This window comes from Cryptomeria japonica, unplaced genomic scaffold (genome assembly GCF_030272615.1).
Source record: "Cryptomeria japonica unplaced genomic scaffold, Sugi_1.0 HiC_scaffold_35, whole genome shotgun sequence".
In the NCBI taxonomy this organism is placed as follows: domain Eukaryota; kingdom Viridiplantae; phylum Streptophyta; class Pinopsida; order Cupressales; family Cupressaceae; genus Cryptomeria; species Cryptomeria japonica.
Genome location: NW_026728857.1, coordinates 775,001 through 797,500, shown reverse-complemented (window position 1 = coordinate 797,500; position 22,500 = coordinate 775,001). Strand labels below are relative to the sequence as shown.

Genomic DNA, 22,500 nt, shown 5'->3' with positions numbered 1-22,500 from the left:
GTCCGATACACAGATAGTTCCAAGGCGGCCGAGGAGCCTCACCGCATATCAATCGGGGTGCGAGGCGAGGGATGGGGCGGGAAGGCCCCAACGGCTAGACGGAAGAGGCTTCAGGGCCACCTCGGAATGGTCCAAGCATCGGACGCGCTTGGGGCGACTGCCAGTGCCAACCCCTTATCCCGCGATGCGTCCGATACACAGATGGTTCCAAGGCGGCCGAGGAGCCTCACCGCATAGCAATCGGGGGTGCGAGGCGAGGGATGGGGCGGGAAGGCCCCAACGGCTAGACGGAAGAGGCTTCAGGGCCGCCTAGGAATGGTCCAAGCATCGGACACGCTTGGGGCGACTACCAGTGACAGCCCCCTATCCCGCGATGCGTCCGATACGAAGATGGTTCCAAGGCGGCCGAGGAGCCTCACCGCATAGCAATCGGGGTGCGAGGTGGGGGATGCGGCGAGATGGCCCCAACGGCTAGACGGAAGAGGCCACAGGGCCGCGTCGGAATAGTCCAAGCATCGGACGCGCTTGGGGCGACTACCAGTGACAACCCCTTATCCCGCGATGCGTCCGATACGAAGATAGTTCCAAGGCGGCCGAGGAGCCTCACCGCATAGCAATCGGGGTGCGAGGTGGGGGATGCGGCGAGATGGCCCCAACGGCTAGACGGAAGAGGCTGCAGGGCCGCCTCGGAATAGTCCAAGCATCGGACGCGCTTGGGGCCACTACCAGTGACAACCCCTTATCCCGCGATGCGTCCGATACGAAGATAGTTCCAAGGCGGCCGAAGAGCCTCACCGCATAGCAATCGGGGTGCGAGGTGGGGGATGCGGCGAGATGGCCCCAACGGCTAGACGGAAGAGGCCACAGGGCCGCCTCGGAATAGTCCAAGCATCGGACGCGCTTGGGGCGACTACCAGTGACAACCCCTTATCCCGCGATGCGTCCGATACGAAGATAGTTCCCAGGCGGCCGAGGAGCCTCACCGCATAGCAATCGGGGTGCGAGGCGAGGGATGCGGCGAGATGGCCCCAAAGGCTAGACGGAAGAGGCTGCAGGGCTGCCTCGGAATAGTCCAAGCATCGGACGCGCTTGGGGCGACTACCACTGCCAACCCCTTATCCCGCGATGCGTCCGATACACAGATAGTTCCGAGGCGGCCGAGGAGGTGGGGGATGCAGCGAGATGGCCCCAACGGCTAGACGGAAGAGGCTGCAGGGCCGCCTCGGAATAGTCCAAGCATCGGACGCGCTTGGGGCGACTACCAGTGACAACCCCTTATCCCGCGATGCGTCCGATACACAGATAGTTCCGAGGCGGCCAAGGAGCCTCACCGCATAGCAATCGTGGTGCGAGGTGGGGGATGCGGCGAGATGGCCCCAACGGCTAGACGGAAGAGGCTGCAGGGCCGCCTCGGAATGGTCCAAGCATCGGATGCGCTTGGGGCGACTACCACTGCCAACCCCTTATCCCGCGATGCGTCCGATACACAGATAGTTCCAAGGCGGCCGAGGAGCCTCACAGCATAGCAATCAGGGTGCGAGGCGAGGGATGCGGCGAGAAAGCCCCAACGGCTAGAGGGAAGAGGCTTCAGGTCCGCCTCGGAATGGTCCAAGCATCGGACGCGCTTGGGGCGACTACCAGTGACAACCCCTTATCCCGCGACGCGTCCGATACACAGATAGTTCCAAGGCGGCCGAGGAGCCTCACCGCATAGCAATCGGGGTGCGAGGCGAGGGATGCGGCGAGAAGGACCCAACGGCTACACGGAAGAGGCTTCGGGGCCGCCTCGGAATGGTCCAAGCATCGGACGCGCTTGGGGCGACTACCAGTGACAACCCCTTATCCCGCGACGCGTCCGATACACAGATAGTTCCAAGGCGGCCGAGGAGCCTCACCGCATAGCAATCGGGGTGCGAGGCGAGGGATGCGGCGAGAAGGACCCAACGGCTAGACGGAAGAGGCTTCGGGGCCGCCTCGGAATGGTCCAAGCATCGGACGCGCTTGGGGCGACTACCAGTGACAACCCCTTATCCCGCGACGCGTCCGATACACAGATAGTTCCAAGGCGGCCGAGGAGCCTCACCGCATAGCAATCGGGGTGCGAGGCGAGGGATGCGGCGAGAAGGACCCAACGGCTAGACGGAAGAGGCTTCGGGTCCGCCTCGGAATGGTCCAAGCATCGGACGCGCTTGGGGCGACTACCAGTGACAACCCCTTATCCCGCGACGCGTCCGATACACAGATAGTTCCAAGGCGGCCGAGGAGCCTCACCGCATAGCAATCGGGGTGCGAGGCGAGGGATGCGGCGAGAAGGACCCAACGGCTAGACGGAAGAGGCTTCGGGTCCGCCTCGGAATGGTCCAAGCATCGGACGCGCTTGGGGCGACTACCAGTGACAACCCCTTATCCCGCGACGCGTCCGATACACAGATAGTTCCAAGGCGGCCGAGGAGCCTCACCGCATAGCAATCGGGGTGCGAGGCGAGGGATGCGGCGAGAAGGACCCAACGGCTAGACGGAAGAGGCTTCGGGTCCGCCTCGGAATGGTCCAAGCATCGGACGCGCTTGGGGCGACTACCAGTGACAACCCCTTATCCCGCGACGCGTCCGATACACAGATAGTTCCGAGGCGGCCGAGGAGCCTCACCGCATAGCAATCGGGGTGCGAGGCGAAGGATGCGGCGAGAAGGACCCAACGGCTAGACGGAAGAGGCTTCGGGTCCGCCTCGGAATGGTCCAAGCATCGGACGCGCTTGGGGCGACTACCAGTGACAACCCCTTATCCCGCGACGCGTCCGATACACAGATAGTTCCAAGGCGGCCGAGGAGCCTCACCGCATAGCAATCGGGGTGCGAGGCGAGGGATGCGGCGAGAAGGACCCAACGGCTAGACGGAAGAGGCTTCAGGGCCGCCTCGGAATGGTCCAAGCATCGAACGCGCTTGGGGCGACTACCAGTGACAACCCCTTATCCCGCGACGCGTCCGATACACAGATAGTTCCGAGGCGGCCGAGGAGCCTCACCGCATAGCAATCGGGGTGCGAGGCGAGGGATGCGGCGAGAAGGACCCAACGGCTAGACGGAAGAGGCTTCAGGGCCGCCTCGGAATGGTCCAAGCATCGGACGCGCTTGGGGCGACTACCAGTGACAACCCCTTATCCCGCGACGCGTCCGATACACAGATAGTTCCGAGGCGGCCGAGGAGCCTCACCGCATAGCAATCGGGGTGCGAGGCGAGGGATGCGGCGAGAAGGACCCAACGGCTAGACGGAAGAGGCTTCAGGGCCGCCTCGGAATGGTCCAAGCATCGGACGCGCTTGGGGCGACTACCAATGACAACCCCTTATCCCGCGACGCGTCCGATACACAGATAGTTCCGAGGCGGCCGAGGAGCCTCACCGCATAGCAATCGGGGTGCGAGGCGAGGGATGCGGCGAGAAGGACCCAACGGCTAGACGGAAGAGGCTTCAGGGCCGCCTCGGAATGGTCCAAGCATCGGACGCGCTTGGGGCGACTACCAATGACAACCCCTTATCCCGCGACGCGTCCGATACACAGATAGTTCCGAGGCGGCCGAGGAGCCTCACCGCATAGCAATCGGGGTGCGAGGCGAGGGATGCGGCGAGAAGGACCCAACGGCTAGACGGAAGAGGCTTCAGGGCCGCCTCGGAATGGTCCAAGCATCGGACGCGCTTGGGGCGACTACCAGTGACAACCCCTTATCCCGCGACGCGTCCGATACACAGATAGTTCCGAGGCGGCCGAGGAGCCTCACCGCATAGCAATCGGGTTGCGAGGCGAGGGATGCGGCGAGAAGGACCCAACGGCTAGACGGAAGAGGCTTCAGGGCCGCCTCGGAATGGTCCAAGCATCGGACGCGCTTGGGGCGACTACCGTTGCCAACCCCTTATCCCGCGATGCGTCTGATACACAGATAGTTCCGAGGCGGCCGAGGAGCCTCACCGCATAGCAATCGGGTTGCGAGGCAGATTATTGGGAAGGGAACCCCCTGGGATGCGGCTCAAGCAGTGCCCAAAGGGACTGGAATGCGGAATCACATCGAGAGACCCAAATGCTATACGAGGGCTCAAATCGAATTATCGATTTGGCCACGACATGGACGCATCGGAACGACTACCTTTGCTGAACCACTCGCAATTGCATCCATACCGAAACCAATAGACATTTCCGTTAGAGCCCTCGCATAGCATTCGGGAATCTCGCATGCCCCTCTAAATCGACCAATGCTGGCGCTCAATGAAAATCCGAGCGCTACCACCGTTCGAGCGCCAGCATTGGTCGAGTTAGAGGGGCACGGGGGAGAATGCTCCAGTCAACACCTCCCCTATATAAGTTATTTGTCCGATTCTCGCACAACCGTAGTCTGCCTCGTCGAATCAAACAACGGTCCCAGATTCCGACTTCCGTTCCGTAGAGACCCAAAAGCTAGATGGAGGCTCGCAAGAAAGAGAGTCGGCGCATAGCAATCGGGTTTCTCGAACGTTTAGGGACCGAGCTCACTTGCGGATAGGGCAAAATCCGCCAAGCAACCCAAAAGCTAGACGGGGGCTCGAATCGAATCGCCTAGGCGGCCACAACAACGACGTGTTGGATCGACTACCAGTGCCAAACCATTCAGCAAGACTAGTCTGTGTCGAGGCCGGATAGAGATTCTCAGAGAGCGCCCGCATAGCATTTAGGAGACCTGCCGCGTCCCTCACACTCGACAAATGGTGGTGCACGTTTATAAATCCGAGCGATCCCAACCCTTTCAAGCACCAACATCGGTCGAGATAGAGGGGCACGGAGGGGGCTGCGTGAGACAACACAGTCCCCTATATAAGTTATTTGTCCGATTCTCACACATCCGAAGAATGGTCATCAAATCGGACAACAGCCCAAACTTCCGACTTCCGTCCCAGAAAGCCCAAGAGCTATCTAAAACGTTCATGGCCGGAACTCGATCGCGGCTATACCAGTCCGCCAAGCAACCCAAAAGCTAGACTGGAGCTCTAGTCGAATCACCTCTGTGGCCATTGCAAGGACGTGTTGGAGCGACTACCATTGCCGAACCATTCCGCAGGTCGAGTCCATACCAAGACCGCATAGAGATTCACGATGAGCTCCTGCATAGCAATCAGGAGACTTGCCGTGTCCATCACAATCGATAAATCCTGGTGCAAGATTTTTGCATCCGAGCGCTCCAACCAGTCGAGCACCAGCATCAATCGACATAAACGGGCACGGGGGGAGGATGCTCGAGAACACTACCTCCCCTATATAAGTTATTTGTCCGATTCTCAAGCAGCCGAAGTCTGGTCATCGAATCGGGTCAAAGACCACAACTTCCGACTTTACCCACAATGCAAGTCATCGAATCGAACATCGGCCCCCGAGTCGGACTCCATGCGTATGTCAGGTCATCGGACCCAAATTCCGCCTTCCTGCGCATGGCGGGCCATCAATATCAACTCGGTCATCGGACCCAAACTCCGCCTTTTTGCGTATGGCACGCCTTCAAATCGGTCATCGGACCCAAATTCCGCCTTCCTGTGCATGGCGGGCCATCAACATCAACTCGGTCATCGGACCCAAATTCCGCCTTTCTGCGCATGGCACGCCATCAACTCGGTCATCGGACCCAAATTCCGCCTTCCTGCGCATGGCAGGTCATCGGACACAAATTCAGACCTCGCCAATATGCCTACGTATCGAATCGGTCATCGGACCCAACTTCCGACTTCATCCATACTGTAGGGTCTTTGAGGTTGGCGCGGTGCGCTCAACCCAGGGAGTCGACCCATCGAAGCATACACCTCCCCTATATAAGCTATTTGTCCGATTCCCACACCTGTGTAGTTTGCACCTCTGACCAGGACATCGACCCCAACTTCCGAACTCGACTGCAACGACGGCACCAGCGCCTTGGTGCGCACCTTGCGACGCACAGTCCCAACATTCGCCTTCCTGCACATGGCAGGTCATCGGACCCAAATTCCGACCTCGCGAGTATGCCTACATATCGAATCGGTCATCGGACCCAACTTCCGACTTCATCCATACCGTAGGGTCTTTGAGGTTGGCGCGGTGCGCTCAACCCGGGGAGTCGACCCAACGAAGCATACACCTCCCCTATATAAGCTATTTGTCCGATTCCCACACCTGTGTAGTTTGCACCTCCGATCAAGACATCGACCCCAACTTCCGAACTCGCCTCCAACGACCGAACCAGCGCCTTGGTGCGCACCTTGCAACGCACAGTGCCAACATTCGCCTTCCTGCACGTGGCAGGTCATCGGACCCAAATTCCGACCTCGCGAGTATGCCTACATATCGAATCGGTCATCGGACCCAACTTCCGACTTCATCCATACCGTAGGGTCTTTGAGGTTGGCGCGGTGCGCTCAACCCGGGGAGTCGACCCAACGAAGCATACACCTCCCCTATATAAGCTATTTGTCCGATTCCCACACCTGTGTAGCTTGCACCTCCGATCAGGACATCGACCCCAACTTCCGAACTCGACTAAAAAGACCGCACCAGCGCCTTGGTGTGCACCTTGCAACGCACAGTGTCAACATTCGCCTTCCTGCACATGGCAGGTCATCGGACCCAAATTCCGACCTCATGAGCATACCTACTAATCGAATCGGTCATCGGACCCAACTTCCGACTTCATCCATACCGTAGGGTCTTTGAGGTTGGCGCGGTGCGCTCAACCTGGGGAGTCGACCCATCGAAGCATACACCTCCCCTATATAAGCTATTTGTCCGATTCCGACACCTGTGTAGTTTGCACCTCCGCTCAGGACATCGACCCCAACTTCCGAACTCGCCTGCAACGACCGAACCAGCGCCTTGGTGCGCACCAAAAGTGCGCACTTTTGGAGGGCACTTTTCTGCGCTCCAAAGGTGCGCACTTTTGGAGGGCACTTTTTGGAGGGCACTTTTCTGCGCTCCAAAGGTGCGCACTTTTGGAGGGCACTTTTTGGAGGGCACTTTTCTGCGCTCCAAAGGTGCGCACTTTTGGAGGGCACTTTTTGGAGGGCACTTTTCTGCGCTCCAAAGGTGCGCACTTTTGGAGGGCACTTTTTGGAGGGCACTTTTCTGCGCTCCAAAGGTGCGCACTTTTGGAGGGCACTTTTTGGAGGGCACTTTTCTGCGCTCCAAAGGTGCGCACTTTTGGAGGGCACTTTTTGGAGGGCACTTTTCTGCGCTCCAAAGGTGCGCACTTTTGGAGGGCACTTTTTGGAGGGCACTTTTCTGCGCTCCAAAGGTGCGCACTTTTGGAGGGCACTTTTTGGAGGGCACTTTTCTGCGCTCCAAAGGTGCGCACTTTTGGAGGGCACTTTTTGGAGGGCACTTTTCTGCGCTCCAAAGGTGCGCACTTTTGGAGGGCACTTTTTGGAGGGCACTTTTCTGCGCTCCAAAGGTGCGCACTTTTGGAGGGCACTTTTGTGCACTCCAAAGGTGCGCACTTTTGGAGGGCACTTTTCCTGTGCTCCAAAGGTGCACACCTAGGTGAGCACCTTCGACCACACCTTGTAGCACACCAAACTCTGACTTTCGACTTCATCCGCAATGCAGGGTCTTTGAGGTTGGCGCAATGCGCACAACCAGGGGAGTCGACCCATCAAACCCAACACCTCCCCTATATAAGCTATTTGTCTGATTCTCATACATGCGTAGCCTGCAGGAGCAATTAGGACATCGACCCCAACTTTCGGCTTCTAAACGAAAACAAGGTCTTTGAGGTTGGTGTAATGCGAACAACTAGGGGAGTCAACCCATCAAACCCAACACCTCCCCTATATAAGCTATTTGTCTGATTCTCATACATGTGTAGTCTACAGGAGCAATTAGGACATCGACCCCAACTTTTGACTTCTTAACGAAAACAAGGTCTTTGAGGTTGACGTAATGCGCACAACCAGGGGAGTCGACCCATCAAACCCAACACCTCCCCTATATAAGCTATTTGTCCGATTCTCATACATGTGTAGCCTGCAGGAGCCATTAGGACATTGACCCCAACTTTTGACTTCTTAACGAAAACAAGGTCTTTGAGGTTGGCGTAATGCGCACAACCAAGGGAGTTGACCCATCAAACCCAACACCTCCCCTATATAAGCTATTTGTCTGATTCTCATACATGTGTAGCCTGCAACAACGATTAGGACATCCACCCCAACTTCTGAATTCGTCTGCGTTGACCGCACCAAAGGTGCACGCCTTGGTGCTCACCAAAATCCGACTTCCGACTTCTTCTGCTATGCGGGGTCTTTGAGGTTGGCGCAGTGCGCACAACCAGGGGAGTCAACCCACCGAATGCAACACCTCCCCTATATAAGCTATTTGTCTGATTCTCATACATGCGTAGACTGCAGCAATGATTAGGACATCCACCCCAACTTTTGACTTCTTAAACAAGACAGGGTCTTTGAAGTTGGTGCAGTGCACACAACCAGGGGAGTCGACCCATCAAACGCAACACCTCCCCTATATAAAGCTATTTGTCCGATTCTCATACGTGTAGTCTGCAGCAGCGATTAGGACATCGACCCCAACTTCCGAATTCGTTTGCATTGACCGCACCAAAGGTGCACGCCTTGGTGTGCACCCTGGAGTGCACTTTGGTGCTCACCTCGGTGCACACTTTGGTGTGCACCTCGGTGTGCACCAAAGGTGCGCACCTTGGAGCGCACCAAAGGTGTACACTTTGGAGCGCACCACATAGGGTCTTTGAGAGGTTGGCGCAGTGCGCACACCAAGGTGGGTGTTGAGGTGCGTGCCGAGGTGGGTGGGTGCTAGGGTGCGCTCCATGGTGGGTGCCAGGGTGGGTGCGTGCTAGGGTGGATTCCAAAGAGGGTCATAGGGTGGGTGCCAAGGTGGGTTGGTGATATAGTGGGTTCAAAGGTGGGTACTAGGGTGGGTTCCAAGGTGGGTCACAAGTTGGGTGCCAGGATGCGTGGGTGTTAGGTTGGGTGCCAAGGTGGGCTCCTGCGTGGGTGGGTGCTAGGGTGGGTTTCAAGGTGGACGCGAGGGCGGGTGCCAAGGTGGGTAACAAGTTGGGTGTTAGGATGGGTGAGTGCTAGAGTGGGTGCCAAGGTGGGTGGGTGCTAAGGTGGATGCCAAGGTGGTTCACAGGGTGGGTGGGTTCTAGGGTGAGTTCCAAGGTGGGTCACAGGTTCAGTGCTAGGGTGGGTGTCAAGGCGGGTGTCGAGGTGCCTGGGTGCTAGGGTGTGGATGCCAATGTGGGTCATAGGGTGGGTACTAGGGTGGGCTGCAATGTGGGTGCCAAGGTGGGTAACATGCTCGGTGGGTTCTAAATTGGGTGCCAGGGTGGGTGTGCACCCACCTTGCCCGAGGTGGGTGCCAAGGTGCCAGTGTGGGTGGGTGCTAAGGTGGATGCCAAGGTGGGTGAGAAGGTGGGTGATAGGTTGAGTGGTAGGATGGGTGGGTGCCAAGATGGGTCACAGGGTGGGTGCAAGGGTGGGTAGGTGCTAGGGTTGGTGTCAGGGTGGGTGGGTGCTAGGTTGGGTTCCAAGGTGGGTGCGAGGGTGAGTGTCAAGGTGGGTCACAGGTTAGGTGCTAGGATGGGTGAGTGCTAGGGTGCAAAGGTGCCAGGGTGGGTGCTAGGATGGGTCGATGCTAGGGTGAGTGGCAAGGTGGGTCCACAAGTGTCAAGGTGGGTGCCGAGGTGGGTGCCAAGTCGGCGACTGCTATGGTGGATGCCAAGGTGGGTCACGGGGTGGGTGCCAAGTTGCTAGGTTGGGTTCCAAGGTGGGTGCCAACGTGGGTGCTAGGGTGCGTGGGTTAAAGGGTGTGTCACAACGTGGGTGCCAGGATGGGTGCGCACCCACACTGGCCAAGACGGGTGCGGGTGCAAGGTTGGGTTCCAAGCCCGGTCACAGGCTGGGTGCTAGGATGGGTGGGTGCCAAGGTGGGCACCAGGGTGGGTGCACCCACCCTGGCCAAGGTGGGTCACGGGGTGGGTCCTAGGGTGGGTAACGGGGTGGGTACTAAGGTGCGTGCCAAGGTGGGTCATAGGGTGGGTGCCAAGGTGGGCACCAGGGTGGGTGTGCACCAACCCTAGCCAGGGTAGGTCACGGGGTGGTTGTCGGGGTGGGCGTCAAGGAGCCAAGGTGGGTGGCAAGTAGCCAAGTTGCGTGCCAAGGTGGGTGTCGGGGTGGGTGCCAAGGATCCAAGGTGGGTGCCAAGGAACCAAGGTGGGTGTCTGGGTGGGTGCCGAGGTGGGAGCCAGGGTGGGTCCCAAGGTGAGTGCAAAGGTGGGTGCCAGGGTCAAGGTGAGTGCCAATGTGGGTTCCAAGGTGCCAGGGTCAGGGTGAGTGCCAATGTGGGTTCAAAGGTGCTAAGTTGGGTGCGAGGTTGGGTGCGAGGGTGGGTGGGTGCCAAGGTGTGCTAGGTGGAAGCCCGGGTGGGTCGGCATCCCATGGGTGTCGAGTTGGGTGCCTGATGGGTGCTTCTTGTCAAGTTTTAGTCGTCGGGACTCATTTCGAGCCTTAGAGGTCGTTTCTTGTCCGGTTGCCCTGTCTTCGACCTGGGAACCCAATTTTGGTCCTCGGGTCCCATTTTTTTTTGTCTCGCATCCCACTTTTGGCCTGTGGCCTTTTCGGGGTCGATTCTCGTTTTGGGCATCAGAGCATGTTTCTTCTCCTAAAACCCAATATTTGTTTATTAAGTCTCGGAACACATTTTTGTTCTCGTGGACCCATCATGGGTCTTGGAACGCATTTGTGGTCCTTGGGTCCCATTTTGCATCCCGAAACTTGTGTTTTGGTGCTTGATCCCTATTTTGGGTGCCCACCTTGCACCAAGTGCGCACCCGGGGCAAACCGAGCGCCTTGGTGCACCGGGGCAAGATCGAGCGTGCACCCGAGGCGCCCCGAACATGCACCAAGGTGCACTCGGCCCACATGTGAGCGCAGGTCGTTGCGCCCGAGGTGGTGTGTGGGCACCGCGTTGCAGACGGGACACTGCACGCACACGACGCCCCCTCCAGGTGCACGCACGTAGGCCGGGCCGGGTGCACACCCGACGCCCTAGCAAGGTGCGCGCACCCGGGCAGGGCTCACACTTGGCGAACGGGGCGCACTTCGCGAGGGAGGGTGTGCACCTCGACGGGGGTGGGTGGCCGGGGTGGATTCGCACGTGGGTCGCGGTTTGCTAAGTACACACTGCGACAAGCTCATAACGGGTGCGATCATACCAGCATTAGTGCACCGGATCCCATCAGAACTCCGCAGTTAAGCGCGCTTGGGCCGGAGTAGTACTGGGATGGGTGACCTCCCGGGAAGTCCCGGTGTTGCACCCTTTTTTAGTTTTTCGCCGGGCGTCGCAATGCTATTTGAATAAACCTTTTGCCCGTTTGCGTTCTCGTCGGGGCCGGGCCGGGCCGGGGTGCGCTGCCCGCACTACCGCGCGCGCGGGGGCGACACCGAGCGCGCACCCGAGGCACCCCGAGCACACAGGCCACGGTGCAACCCGGGCGTTGTGCGCGCACCCCGGTGCGCCCGAGGTGCTGCGCGCGCACCCAGGTGAAATCGGTGTGCACCTCGGCCAGTGCGCGCTCGGTCGAGTCGCGCACGTTGGCCAAGGTGCACGGTGATGTTTCTTACTCTAAGGTTCCGCACCAGACGCCCGGGACAGGTGAGCGAAGCTGGGCGGGGCCGGGTGCGCGGCCGGGGCAGGTGCACGCAGCTGGAGAGAGCTTTGGAGCACACTTCGGAGCGCACCAATGATGCGCTCCATTCAAAAGTTTCCTGAAAAGGCAAAAAAAGTTGAGATTATAGAATTTCCCACTTGAGAGATTGTAAAAAAAAAAAATTTAAAATGAAGGAAACGCGGGTGCCAAGGTGTGCGCAGCCCAGCCAAGGTGTGCGCACCAAGGCGCCCACCCTGGCGAAGGTGCACGCAAGGTGCGCACCCGAGGCAAACCGGACAATTAACCCAACTTTCGACTTCGCGCGCACCTTGGAGCGCACTTCGGAGCGCTCCTTGGTGCGCACCAATCTTGGGCACCTCGGAGTGCACCATGGCGCCCACCAAGGTGCGCACCCGGGGCAAACCGAGCTCCGACTTCGTGCGCACCTTGGAGCGCACGAAAGGTGCGCACCATGGCGCCCACCAAGGTGCGCAGCCCAGCCAAGGCGTGCGCATCAAGGTGCGCACCCTGGCGAAGGTGCGCACCCGGGGCAAACCGAGCTCCGACTTCGTGCGCACCTTGGAGCGCACAAAAGGTGCGCAACCCAGCCAAGGTGTGCGCACCCCGGTCAAACCGAGCTCCGAATCGTGCGCACCAGAGGTGCACGCCATCGTGCGCACCTTGGAGCACACTTCGGAGCCCTCCTTGGTGCGCGCCGATGTTGCGCACCTCGGAGCGCACCCGGGGAAAACAATGCAATTAACCCGACTTTCGACTTCGTGGGCACCTCGGAGCGCTCTCGGGTTCGCACCTCGGAGCACACCGAGGTGCGCACCTTTGATGCGCTGCCTTCACCAATTTCCAGAAAAGGCAAGAAAACATTGAGAAGGTGTGCGCACCGAGGTGCCCACCCTGGCGAAGGTGCACGCGAGGTGCGCACCCGGGGCAAACCGGGCTCCGACTTCGTGCACGCCGCACCTTGGAGCACACTTCGGAGCGCTCCTTGGTGCGCACCAGGGCGCGCAACCCAGCCGAGGTGCCCACCCCGGCGAAGGTGCACGCGAGGTGCGCACCCGGGGCAAACCGGGCTCCGACTTCGTGCACGCCATGGTGCCCACCGCGGCGAAGGTGCACGCGAGGTGCGCACCCGGGGCAAACCGGGCTCCGACTTCGTGCACGCCGCACCTTGGAGCACACTTCGGAGCGCTCCTTGGTGCGCACCATGGTGCCCACCAGGGCGCGCAACCCCGCCGAAGGTGCACGCGAGGTGCGCACCCGGGGCAAACCGGGCTCCGACTTCGTGCACGCCGCACCTTGGAGCACACTTCGGAGCGCTCCTTGGTGCGCACCATGGTGCCCACCAGGGCGCGCAACCCCGCCGAAGGTGCACGCGAGGTGCGCACCCGGGGCAAACCGGGCTCCGACTTCGTGCACGCCATGGTGCGCACCGCGGCGAAGGTGCGCACCCGGGGCAAACCGGGCTCCGACTTCGTGCACGCCGCACCTTGGAGCACACTTCGGAGCGCTCCTTGGTGCGCACCAGGGCGCGCAACCCAGCCGAGGTGCCCACCCCGGCGAAGGTGCACGCGAGGTGCGTACCCGGGGCAAACCGGGCTCCGACTTCGTGCACGCCGCACCTTGGAGCACACTTCGGAGCGCTCCTTGGTGCGCACCATGGTGCCCACCAGGCCGCGCAACCCAGCCAAGGTGTGCGCACCAAGGTGCACGCGAGGTGCGCACCCGGGGCAAACCGGGGTCCGACTTCGTGCACGCCGCACCTTGGAGCACACATCGGGGCGCTCCCGGGTTCGCACCGGCGTTGCGCACCGTGGTGGGCACCTCGGAGCACACCAAGGTGGGCAGCGAGGTGCGCACCTTTGATGCGATGCCTTCACTAATTTCCATAAAAGGCAAAAAAAAAACGAGATTTTAAAATTTCCGTTTTGAAAGATAGTGAGAAAAAGGGAATGCTGGTGCCATCTTGAGCCCGCCCTGGTGCGCAGCCCAGCCAAGGTGTGCGCACCAAGGTGCCCACCCTGGCGAAGGTGCGCGCCCGGGCAATTAATCCAACTTCCAACTTCGCGCGCGCCAGGGTGGGAGCGCACCCAACAACCGGGCCTGGGAAGAGCCAATGCGAGAAACCCCACCAAACGCTCTGACAAAAAAAGAGGGGGCGCTCCAGTAACCCCGCTTCGGAGCGCACCCTGGGCAAACCCAGCCAAGGTGCCCACCCCGGCCAAGGTGCAGGCGAGGTGCGCACCCGGGGCAAACCGGGCTCCGACAACGTGCACGCCGCACCTTGGAGCACACTTCGTAGCGCTCCCGGGTGCGCACCTCAGAGCACACCAAGGTGGGCAGCGAGGTGCGCACCTTTGATGCGCTGCCTTCACTAATTTCCAGAAAAGGCAAAAAAAAAAGGAGATTTTAAAATTTCCGTTTTGAAAGATAGTGAAAAAAACGGAACGCGCGTGCCATCTTGAGCCCGCCCTGGTGCGCAGCCCAGGTAAGGTGCCCACCCTGGCAAAGGTGCGCACCCGGGCAATTAACCCTACTTCCGACTTCGTGCGCGCCAGGGTGGCAACCGGGCCTCGGAAGAGCCAATGCGAGAAACCCCACCAAACGCTCCGACAAAAAAAGAGGCGGCGCTCCAATAACCCCGCTTCGGAGCGCAGCCGGGGCAAACCCAGCCAAGGTGCCCACCCCGACGAAGGTGCACGCGAGGTGCGCACCCGGGGCAAACCGGGCTCCGACAACGTGCACGCAGCACCTTGGAGCACACTTCGAAGCACTCCCGGGTGCCCACCGGCGTTGCGCACCGTGGTGGGCAGCGAGGTGCGCACCTTTGATGCGCTGCCTTCACTAATTTCCAGAAAAAGGCAAAAAAAAATGAGATTTTAAAATTTCCGTTTTGAAAGATAGTGAAAAAAAAGGAACGCGGGTGCCATCTTGAGCCCGCCCTGGTGCGCAGCCCAGGCAAGGCATGCGCACCAAGGTGCCCACCCGAGGTGCACACCCGGGGCAAACCGGGCTCCGACTTCGTGCAGGCCGCACCTTGGAGCACACTTCGGAGCGCTCCTTGGTGCGCACCATGGTGCCCACCAGGGCGCGCAACCCAGCCAAGGTCTGCACACCAAGGTGCCCACCCCGGCGAAGGTGCACGCGAGGTGCGCACCCGGGGCAAACCGGGCTCCGACTTCGTGCACGCCATGGTGCCCACCGCGGCGAAGGTGCACGCGAGGTGCGCACCCGGGGCAAACCGGGCTCCGACTTCGTGCACGCCGCACCTTGGAGCACACTTCGGAGCGCTCCTTGGTGCGCACCATGGTGCCCACCAGGGCGCGCAACCCAGCCAAGGTGTGCGCACCAAGGTGCACGCGAGGTGCGCACCCGGGGCAAACCGGGGTCCGACTTCGTGCACGCCGCACCTTGGAGCACACATCGGAGCGCTCCCAGGTTCGCACCAGCGTTGCGCACCTTTGATGCGCTGCCTTCACTAATTTCCAGAAAAGGCAAAAAAAAACGAGATTTTAAAATTTCCGTTCTGAAAGATAGTGAAAAAAACGGAACGCGGGTGCCATCTTGAGCCCTTCCTGGTGCGCAGCCCAGGCAAGTTGTGCGCACCAAGGTGCCCACCCTGGCGGAGGTGCGCGCCCGGGGCAATCCGGGCTCCGACTTCGTGCACTGCATGGTGCCCACCAAGGCGCGCAACCCAGCCAAGGTGCCCACCGCAGCGAAGGTGCACGCGAGGTGCGCACCCGAGGTGCACACCCGGGGCAAACCGGGCTCCGACTTCGTGCACGCCGCACCTTGGAGCACACTTCAGAGCGCTCCTTGGTGCGCACCAGGGCGCGCAACCCAGCCGAGGTGCCCACCCCGGCGAAGGTGCACGCGAGGTGCGCACCCGGGGCAAACCGGGCTCCGACTTCGTGCACGCCATGGTGCCCACCGCGGCGAAGGTGCGCACCCGGGGCAAACCGGGCTCCGACTTCGTGCACGCCGCACCTTGGAGCACACTTCGGAGCGCTCCTTGGTGCGCACCATGGTGCCCACCAGGCCGCGCAACCCAGCCAAGGTGTGCGCACCAAGGTGCACGCGAGGTGCGCACCCGGGGCAAACCGGGGTCCGACTTCGTGCACGCCGCACCTTGGAGCACACATCGGGGCGCTCCCGGGTTCGCACCGGCGTTGCGCACCGTGGTGGGCACCTCGGAGCACACCAAGGTGGGCAGCGAGGTGCGCACCTTTGATGCGATGCCTTCACTAATTTCCATAAAAGGCAAAAAAAAAACGAGATTTTAAAATTTCCGTTTTGAAAGATAGTGAGAAAAAGGGAATGCTGGTGCCATCTTGAGCCCGCCCTGGTGCGCAGCCCAGCCAAGGTTTGCGCACCAAGGTGCCCACCCTGGCGAAGGTGCGCGCCCGGGCAATTAACCCAACTTCCAACTTCGCGCGCGCCAGGGTGGGAGCGCACCCAACAACCGGGCCTGGGAAGAGCCAATGCGAGAAACCCCACCAAACTCTCTGACAAAAAAAGAGGGGGCGCTCCAGTAACCCCGCTTCGGAGCGCACCCTGGGCAAACCCAGCCAAGGTGCCCACCCCGGCCAAGGTGCAGGCGAGGTGCGCACCCGGGGCAAACCGGGCTCCGACAACGTGCACGCCGCACCTTGGAGCACACTTCGTAGCGCTCCCGGGTGCGCACCTCAGAGCACACCAAGGTGGGCAGCGAGGTGCGCACCTTTGATGCGCTGCCTTCACTAATTTCCAGAAAAGGCAAAAAAAAAAGGAGATTTTAAAATTTCCGTTTTGAAAGATAGTGAAAAAAACGGAACGCGCGTGCCATCTTGAGCCCGCCCTGGTGCGCAGCCCAGGTAAGGTCCCACCCTGGCAAAGGTGCGCACCCGGGCAATTAACCCTACTTCCGACTTCGTGCGCGCCAGGGTGGCAACCGGGCCTCGGAAGAGCCAATGCGAGAAACCCCACCAAACGCTCCGACAAAAAAAGAGGCGGCGCTCCAATAACCCCGCTTCGGAGCGCAGCCGGGGCAAACCAAGCCAAGGTGCCCACCCCGACGAAGGTGCACGCGAGGTGCGCACCCGGGGCAAACCGGGCTCCGACAACGTGCACGCAGCACCTTGGAGCACACTTCGAAGCACTCCCGGGTGCCCACCGGCGTTGCGCACCGTGGTGGGCAGCGAGGTGCGCACCTTTGATGCGCTGCCTTCACTAATTTCCAGAAAAAGGCAAAAAAAAATGAGATTTTAAAATTTCCGTTTTGAAAGATAGTGAAAAAAAAGGAACGCGGGTGCCATCTTGAGCCCGCCCTGGTGCGCAGCCCAGGCAAGGCATGCGCACCAAGGTGCCCACCCGAGGTGCACACCCGGGGCAAACCGGGCTCCGACTTCGTGCAGGCCGCACCTTGGAGCACACTTCGGAGCGCTCCTTGGTGCGCACCATGGTGCCCACCAGGGCGCACCCGAGGCAAACCGGGCTCCGACTTCGTGCACGCCGCACCTTGGAGCACACATCGGAGCGCTCCCAGGTTCGCACCAGCGTTGCGCACCTTTGATGCGCTGCCTTCACTAATTTCCAGAAAAGGCAAAAAAAAACGATATTTTAAAATTTCCGTTCTGAAAGATAGTGAAAAAAACGGAACGCGGGTGCCATCTTGAGCCCTTCCTGATGCGCAGCCCAGGCAAGTTGTGCGCACCAAGGTGCCCACCCTGGCGGAGGTGCGCGCCCGGGGCAAACCGGGCTCCGACTTCGTGCACTGCATGGTGCCCACCAAGGCGCGCAACCCAGCCAAGGTGCCCACCGCAGCGAAGGTGCACGCGAGGTGCGCACCCGAGGTGCACACCCGGGGCAAACCGGGCTCCGACTTCGTGCACGCCGCACCTTGGAGCACACTTCAGAGCGCTCCTTGGTACGCACCAGGGCGCGCAACCCAGCCAAGGTGCTCACCCCGGCGAAGGTGCACGCGAGGTGCGCACCCGGGGCAAACCGGGCTCGGACTTCGTGCACGCCGCACCTTGGAGCACACATCGGAGCGCTCCCGGGTTCGCACCAGCATTGCGCACCTTTGATGCGCTGCCTTCACTAATTTCCAGAAAAGGCAAAAAAAAGAAAAAAATGAGATTTTAAAATTTCCGTTTTGAAAGATAGTGAAAAAAACGGAACGCGGGTGCCATCTTGAGCCCGCCCTGGTGTGCAGCCCAGGCAAGTTGTGCGCACCAAGGCACCCACCCTGGCCAAGGTGGGTCACGGGGTGGGTCCTAGGGTGGGTAACGGGGTGGGTACTAAGGTGCGTGCCAAGGTGGGTCATAGGGTGGGTGCCAAGGTGGGCACCAGGGTGGGTGTGCACCAACCCTAGCCAGGGTAGGTCACGGGGTGGTTGTCGGGGTGGGCGTCAAGGAGCCAAGGTGGGTGGCAAGTAGCCAAGTTGCGTGCCAAGGTGGGTGTCGGGGTGGGTGCCAAGGATCCAAGGTGGGTGCCAAGGAACCAAGGTGGGTGTCTGGGTGGGTGCCGAGGTGGGAGCCAGGGTGGGTCCCAAGGTGAGTGCAAAGGTGGGTGCCAGGGTCAAGGTGAGTGCCAATGTGGGTTCCAAGGTGCCAGGGTCAGGGTGAGTGCCAATGTGGGTTCAAAGGTGCTAAGTTGGGTGCGAGGTTGGGTGCGAGGGTGGGTGGGTGCCAAGGTGTGCTAGGTGGAAGCCCGGGTGGGTCGGCATCCCATGGGTGTCGAGTTGGGTGCCTGATGGGTGCTTCTTGTCAAGTTTTAGTCGTCGGGACTCATTTCGAGCCTTAGAGGTCGTTTCTTGTCCGGTTGCCCTGTCTTCGACCTGGGAACCCAATTTTGGTCCTCGGGTCCCATTTTTTTTTGTCTCGCATCCCACTTTTGGCCTGTGGCCTTTTCGGGGTCGATTCTCGTTTTGGGCATCAGAGCATGTTTCTTCTCCTAAAACCCAATATTTGTTTATTAAGTCTCGGAACACATTTTTGTTCTCGTGGACCCATCATGGGTCTTGGAACGCATTTGTGGTCCTTGGGTCCCATTTTGCATCCCGAAACTTGTGTTTTGGTGCTTGATCCCTATTTTGGGTGCCCACCTTGCACCAAGTGCGCACCCGGGGCAAACCGAGCGCCTTGGTGCACCGGGGCAAGATCGAGCGTGCACCCGAGGCGCCCCGAACATGCACCAAGGTGCACTCGGCCCACATGTGAGCGCAGGTCGTTGCGCCCGAGGTGGTGTGTGGGCACCGCGTTGCAGACGGGACACTGCACGCACACGACGCCCCCTACAGGTGCACGCACGTAGGCCGGGCCGGGTGCACACCCGACGCCCTAGCAAGGTGCGCGCACCCGGGCAGGGCTCACACTTGGCGAACGGGGCGCACTTCGCGAGGGAGGGTGTGCACCTCGACGGGGGTGGGTGGCCGGGGTGGATTCGCACGTGGGTCGCGGTTTGCTAAGTACACACTGCGACAAGCTCATAACGGGTGCGATCATACCAGCGTTAGTGCACCGGATCCCATCAGAACTCCGCAGTTAAGCGCGCTTGGGCCGGAGTAGTACTGGGATGGGTGACCTCCCGGGAAGTCCCGGTGTTGCACCCTTTTTTAGTTTTTCGCCGGGCATCGCAATGCTATTTGAATAAACCTTTTGCCCGTTTGCGTTCTCGTCGGGGCCGGGCCGGGCCGGGGTGCCCTGCCCGCACTACCGCGCGCGCGGGGGCGACACCGAGCGCGCACCCGAGGCGCCCCGAGCACACAGGCCACGGTGCAACCCGGGCGTTGTGCGCGCACCCCGGTGCGCCCGAGGTGCTGCGCGCGCACCCAGGTGAAATCGGTGTGCACCTCGGCCAGTGCGCGCTCGGTCGAGTCGCGCACGTTGGCCAAGGTGCACGGTGATGTTTCTTACTCTAAGGTTCCGCACCAGACGCCCGGGACAGGTGAGCGAAGCTGGGCGGGGCCGGGTGCGCGGCCGGGGCAGGTGCACGCAGCTGGAGAGAGCTTTGGAGCACACTTCGGAGCGCACCAATGATGCGCTCCATTCAAAAGTTTCCTGAAAAGGCAAAAAAAGTTGAGATTATAGAATTTCCCACTTGAGAGATTGTAAAAAAAAAAAATTTAAAATGAAGGAAACGCGGGTGCCAAGGTGTGCGCAGCCCAGCCAAGGTGTGCGCACCAAGGCGCCCACCCTGGCGAAGGTGCACGCAAGGTGCGCACCCGAGGCAAACCGGACAATTAACCCAACTTTCGACTTCGCGCGCACCTTGGAGCGCACTTCGGAGCGCTCCTTGGTGCGCACCAATCTTGGGCACCTCGGAGTGCACCATGGCGCCCACCAAGGTGCGCACCCGGGGCAAACCGAGCTCCGACTTCGTGCGCACCTTGGAGCGCACGAAAGGTGCGCACCATGGCGCCCACCAAGGTGCGCAGCCCAGCCAAGGCGTGCGCATCAAGGTGCGCACCCTGGCGAAGGTGCGCACCCGGGGCAAACCGAGCTCCGACTTCGTGCGCACCTTGGAGCGCACAAAAGGTGCGCAACCCAGCCAAGGTGTGCGCACCCCGGTCAAACCGAGCTCCGAATCGTGCGCACCAGAGGTGCACGCCATCGTGCGCACCTTGGAGCACACTTCGGAGCCCTCCTTGGTGCGCGCCGATGTTGCGCACCTCGGAGCGCACCCGGGGAAAACAATGCAATTAACCCGACTTTCGACTTCGTGGGCACCTCGGAGCGCTCTCGGGTTCGCACCTCGGAGCACACCGAGGTGCGCACCTTTGATGCGCTGCCTTCACCAATTTCCAGAAAAGGCAAGAAAACATTGAGAAGGTGTGCGCACCGAGGTGCCCACCCTGGCGAAGGTGCACGCGAGGTGCGCACCCGGGGCAAACCGGGCTCCGACTTCGTGCACGCCGCACCTTGGAGCACACTTCGGAGCGCTCCTTGGTGCGCACCAGGGCGCGCAACCCAGCCGAGGTGCCCACCCCGGCGAAGGTGCACGCGAGGTGCGCACCCGGGGCAAACCGGGCTCCGACTTCGTGCACGCCATGGTGCCCACCGCGGCGAAGGTGCACGCGAGGTGCGCACCCGGGGCAAACCGGGCTCCGACTTCGTGCACGCCGCACCTTGGAGCACACTTCGGAGCGCTCCTTGGTGCGCACCATGGTGCCCACCAGGGCGCGCAACCCCGCCGAAGGTGCACGCGAGGTGCGCACCCGGGGCAAACCGGGCTCCGACTTCGTGCACGCCGCACCTTGGAGCACACTTCGGAGCGCTCCTTGGTGCGCACCATGGTGCCCACCAGGGCGCGCAACCCCGCCGAAGGTGCACGCGAGGTGCGCACCCGGGGCAAACCGGGCTCCGACTTCGTGCACGCCGCACCTTGGAGCACACTTCGGAGCGCTCCTTGGTGCGCACCAGGGCGCGCAACCCAGCCGAGGTGCCCACCCCGGCGAAGGTGCACGCGAGGTGCGTACCCGGGGCAAACCGGGCTCCGACTTCGTGCACGCCGCACCTTGGAGCACACTTCGGAGCGCTCCTTGGTGCGCACCATGGTGCCCACCAGGCCGCGCAACCCAGCCAAGGTGTGCGCACCAAGGTGCACGCGAGGTGCGCACCCGGGGCAAACCGGGGTCCGACTTCGTGCACGCCGCACCTTGGAGCACACATCGGGGCGCTCCCGGGTTCGCACCGGCGTTGCGCACCGTGGTGGGCACCTCGGAGCACACCAAGGTGGGCAGCGAGGTGCGCACCTTTGATGCGATGCCTTCACTAATTTCCATAAAAGGCAAAAAAAAAACGAGATTTTAAAATTTCCGTTTTGAAAGATAGTGAGAAAAAGGGAATGCTGGTGCCATCTTGAGCCCGCCCTGGTGCGCAGCCCAGCCAAGGTGTGCGCACCAAGGTGCCCACCCTGGCGAAGGTGCGCGCCCGGGCAATTAACCCAACTTCCAACTTCGCGCGCGCCAGGGTGGGAGCGCACCCAACAACCGGGCCTGGGAAGAGCCAATGCGAGAAACCCCACCAAACGCTCTGACAAAAAAAGAGGGGGCGCTCCAGTAACCCCGCTTCGGAGCGCACCCTGGGCAAACCCAGCCAAGGTGCCCACCCCGGCCAAGGTGCAGGCGAGGTGCGCACCCGGGGCAAACCGGGCTCCGACAACGTGCACGCCGCACCTTGGAGCACACTTCGTAGCGCTCCCGGGTGCGCACCTCAGAGCACACCAAGGTGGGCAGCGAGGTGCGCACCTTTGATGCGCTGCCTTCACTAATTTCCAGAAAAGGCAAAAAAAAAAGGAGATTTTAAAATTTCCGTTTTGAAAGATAGTGAAAAAAACGGAACGCGCGTGCCATCTTGAGCCCGCCCTGGTGCGCAGCCCAGGTAAGGTGCCCACCCTGGCAAAGGTGCGCACCCGGGCAATTAACCCTACTTCCGACTTCGTGCGCGCCAGGGTGGCAACCGGGCCTCGGAAGAGCCAATGCGAGAAACCCCACCAAACGCTCCGACAAAAAAAGAGGCGGCGCTCCAATAACCCCGCTTCGGAGCGCAGCCGGGGCAAACCCAGCCAAGGTGCCCACCCCGACGAAGGTGCACGCGAGGTGCGCACCCGGGGCAAACCGGGCTCCGACAACGTGCACGCAGCACCTTGGAGCACACTTCGAAGCACTCCCGGGTGCCCACCGGCGTTGCGCACCGTGGTGGGCAGCGAGGTGCGCACCTTTGATGCGCTGCCTTCACTAATTTCCAGAAAAAGGCAAAAAAAAATGAGATTTTAAAATTTCCGTTTTGAAAGATAGTGAAAAAAAAGGAACGCGGGTGCCATCTTGAGCCCGCCCTGGT

At 60.8% G+C, this 22,500-nt stretch overlaps 2 non-coding genes across 2 annotated transcripts; both read left to right on the top strand.

The window, feature by feature from the left end:
- Positions 1-11,216: 11,216 nt before the first annotated feature.
- On the top strand, positions 11,217-11,335 carry LOC131862155 (5S ribosomal RNA). The gene has a single exon (XR_009361181.1). It is a non-coding gene; the product is annotated as a 5S ribosomal RNA (ribosomal RNA).
- A 7,817-nt stretch (positions 11,336-19,152) lies between these two features.
- On the top strand, positions 19,153-19,271 carry LOC131862134 (5S ribosomal RNA). Its single transcript, XR_009361160.1, has one exon. It is a non-coding gene; the product is annotated as a 5S ribosomal RNA (ribosomal RNA).
- The last annotated feature ends 3,229 nt before the right edge of the window (positions 19,272-22,500 follow it).